This window comes from Cynara cardunculus (genome assembly GCF_001531365.2).
Source record: "Cynara cardunculus var. scolymus isolate 2C chromosome LG 5, CcrdV1, whole genome shotgun sequence".
Classification (NCBI taxonomy): Eukaryota; Viridiplantae; Streptophyta; class Magnoliopsida; order Asterales; family Asteraceae; genus Cynara; species Cynara cardunculus.
In genome coordinates, this window is record NC_037532.1 from 30,242,824 (window position 1) to 30,247,539 (window position 4,716).

Genomic DNA, 4,716 nt, shown 5'->3' on the forward strand with positions numbered 1-4,716 from the left:
TTGAAATTAAAAAAAAACTAGTATAAGAAACTACCTTACAAACAATGAATGCTTCAAGATTAATACATATATTTTAAAATTATAATATATAAATTTAATATTAATACTAATATAGTAAATGATTAAAAAAATAAGAACACAAAAGGCTAAAGTTGAGGTCTTTTTAAGTACGTGTTTGATACGTAGACATGATTGAACAAGACATTGAATATAGATGGCAAGAGGAAATGGTTGGACAAGACTAGACTGGACAAGTTGTTTATCTGATATTTGGTAGAACTAAGGTTGGATAAGACAAAACTAGACAAGTTGTCCTAAAAATTGTTTGATGATTTTATATTATGTAATTATAAATTACATAAATCAAGTAAATATTTAAATAATTTATTTTATAAACAGTCTTACACAACTTTCATATACATAAATACATACATACACGATAGGTACAAATTTGAAAGAAGAATTTAATACAATAGATGGTAGTTCGAAAAACTCTGGTTAGTAGTTTATAAACTACGTTTATTCGATTTGGAAGATCCTTATGAACTGATAGATGCACGATAGAGGTTGTTGCATGGTGGGGCTAGAAGCGGTGTCGATTGGTTGACGATGGTGACTATGGAGGATGAAGATAACGAATAGTGGTAAAGGAGGTAGTTTGTGGCTGATGTGGTGGATGAGGAGGTGGTGTTCGGCGGTGGTAGTGCTAGCTGGTAATGGTGGTGGTGGTGGAGAAGGATGATTGTAGAGGTGTAAAAATGGTGGACATGGGGCGAGGCAGATGTTGAAATGACAATGATGCTAGAAGTAGAGACAATGGTGATGGTGGTAGCCGAAGATGGTGGATAAAGTAGTTATGGTCGACATGCTGAAGGTAGAAGTGGTGGTGGGTGGTAGCACTAATATTAAATATCAATCCATTCTCATGTTCCGGCGTCTCTTTTTTATATTTAATCTATATTTTAATTTAAATACAATTTAATAAAATTAATTAATTATCAACTCCTACTTACACAAATTACATCATCAACTTCAAGCAGATTTAATCGAATATATTTAAAAACAGTTTACAGTAGTTTTTATTATATAAACTATGGACCGGTCCATTATTGAGAGTGAAAGGTTTATGAAATGTGTAGGAAAGAGAAAACTGGCGTGTCAGAGAAAGAAATATGATGTGGTAAAATCATGAACCTCTTAAGAGGTTTATGAGAGTGGATGCTCTAAGGACATCTTGAATCCGTCACTATAAACATTAAAAACACAAAAATTGTGAATAATTTTGTTATAATTTTAATTAATTGAAATTTAAATATACGTATATAAAGCATTTATATAATAATGAAATATTTGATAAATTAAAATTGCTTTAAATGAATTGTGTTAAGATCAAATATCAATATTTAATAATCATAGAATATTTTAAGTTTTAGGTGGAGTTTGTTTTTTAAAAGTTGATGAAGTCTAAAGTTTTATTTCACTTCTGATTAATAAGAGGTCATGTTGAAATCTGAAATCTGAATCAGTAAGACTGTTTGTTTTTATAAGTTGATAATGTCTGAATTTGTTTAAATTGTGTATTTTACTAATTAAAAAATTATAATGTTGAATTTATAGATAAATTTATACAATTTCACATATTTATTCATCATTATTACGAAATTTATATTTAAATTATATAATTAACATTAATTTTAACGAAAATATGCCATTAACAGTATTTAACACATTTAAATCCTATTAAAATACACCAATTGAGATATGTGAGGATCGATTTGGTAATGATCAATTGAGAGAAATGATCGATTAAATATAAGTGTCTCTGAAAAATTAAAAAAAATAAACAGTTTAAATAACTCTACCTCTTAACGAATCAGACATAAAAGACTAATTAATAAAAACTTATTTTTTTCAAAAAGCAAACAAGGCCTAGTGAAATAGTAAATAACAAATGAATATGTTTATTTAATATTAAAATATGTTTTTTTTAGTATGCAAGCAGTAATTAATAGAATTAAAAATAAAAAAATTGTTTAGTTTTATCTATACTATATTATAAAGTATTTGACAAAAACTCTTAAAATCATTTTTAATGTACAAAATATTGTTTATTGATGTATATTACTTAAAATTTAAGATTACAAGTAAATTATGCGTAAATACAACTTATTAAAGCTCCATATTTGAATTTGTATAATTAACTGCAAATAAATATAATCAAATAGAGAATAATAATCTCATTTTAAATATAAAAAATTTAAAATATAATTAAGATACTTAATAATTATTTTTATATAAAATTATATTATTAAGTAAAAATTAATAACTTTGTTATTAAACCTAAGTAAATTATAATAAAAAAATAAATTAAACCAAAAAAAAAGAATTATTAAATAGTTATTTCAAAACTAATATCAACATATTTTTTTTTAAATTTTTTTATGATATCTTCATATTTATATTTTATTCATAAATAAAGCCATTATTGTTTTCTCAAACCGTATTCTAAGACAAAAAAAATAAAACATTAAAATCAAGATGTATATTATTGTATTATGCAAGTACTCTTCTAATATAATATATATAATTCATTTTCTAAAAACTTAAAATTTCATTATAGCTTAAACTACAAAAATAAAATCCATTCTCATTTTTATTTTCTATCATTTTCTTTCCTTGTTTAAATAAAACCAAACAACCTACAAATCTTTCTTAATTTTCAATAGACAAGTATAATATAAAACTTTGTCTTTTTCTTTCTAAAATTTAAAACAGAAATAATTAAACCAACATTGGTTCTTTTTCGTGATGTGGAGCCGGCCTTATGTGAACTAAATTTATTAAAATATTTATTTTCATGCTTCATTTTAAATATTAATCATTTTCTTTTTAAATTTATCTATAAATCCGTAAAAATCCATGTCCGTAATTGCAGACTCAGCTACAAGACAAGAAAATTTACATTTTCTATCCTTTTTCGCAAAAAAAAAAAAAGAATTACATTTTTCATTCAAGTCTACAAAAAATTTACATTTCTTATCAAGAGCTGTAATTTTTTTTTACATTTTTCACTCAAGTCCGTAAAAAAAATTAAAATTACGAAGCTAAAACTAAGTTTTGGTAAACCTTATGAATAAGTAGCGAAAATATGAAACAACCGGTGAAAAATGATTATTTTAATTATTAATCATAAATGTGTTAAATGACCAAACTACCCTATCGGTGAAGCCGGCTGCAATTAGCTATTCAATTCCTTTTTGTTATTTTGATAAATGATCCCTCAACTATGGGCTACTTTATACTTTTTGCCATTCAGAATATATCCTTTACACATTCAATCAAAATTTTCCTATAGTTAAGAGAAACTGGGATATAAATCAGAGAAAATCCATAAAAAACTCAATGCACTTTCATATTTTTAGTGACGAATTCCCTTATATATATATAACAAATAAATTCTTAAACTTACTAAAACCTAAAAAACACAATGGACTTTCATATTTTGAGCTATTAAATTCATGATCATATTTTACAAATATTTCCTTATACTTAGTAACAAAGGTTTTAATCGCTCCAAAAAAATATCTGAATTTGTTTTTTAATATCTGATTTAACTTGATTTTGATATAAAACGGGGTGCATAAAATATTATTTATTAATATTAAAACTTATTTTTTTAAATATTTTTAATATATAATATAATGTGATTTTAATATAATTTATGTAATATGGTATTGGAATCGAAGAAAAACAAGGGGACAGAGTACGGATTTATTGCGTGCATGGGAATCTTGAATAAGTTTGGTTTCTTACACAACCCGTCCTTTCAACTCCTTTTCGTACGGACTTTTCTATGTGGGTCCCTTCTACAATTGTCAGGGGGCTGTTTCTGCAATTTTTGAATAGATGAAGGTGTTTGAAATGAATTTTATTAAAATCTCGGTTAAATTTCATTTTATGTCCTTAGAGTTCTGTTCAAGTTCCATTTAGACCGATATTTTACTACACTCGAACTTGTCGGCCTCTTCGGAAATTTTTAGGTCTGTTTGGTTTGCAGAATTATTTTTGAGGGATTCTGATTTTAAACGATTATTATAAAACAAACGTTTTTAACTTTTTTAGAATCTTATTGCATACAATCCTATGAAATCTTGTGAAATCCTGAGTATCCCTAAGGATTTCAATTAAATCTTAGGATTTCATATTCGGATAATCCAACAAACCAAACATGAGATTGGAATGGATTTGAAACACAAATCTCCCAAATCCATTCTATTTCTACGAACCAAACTGAACCTTATAATTCGGTTCTGCAACAAAGTTAATTTGAAAAGGCTTAGGACGTCTGGTTCTCATAATCCGAAATAACTTAATGGAATTAAAATGAAAAATTCTCTTGATTGAATGAATTAAATTAAATATTGTCGAATTCCGCAAGTAAAGGATTTGATGTTTTATGTGCATTAGTCAGATAATTCGAATTCCTTCGTGGAACCAATGAAAAGAATTTCATAATTTGATTTTAAATATACGAAATAAACATTTGAATTCAATTTAACGACCACTAGTTGAGCACCTTGTCCTTACCGTTTCAATCCAAAATAACATCATTGTGGCCTCCATCCCCATCACTTGCCAATTAATTCGATGAAGAATTATATATATATATATATATATATATATATATATATATATATATATATATATATATATATA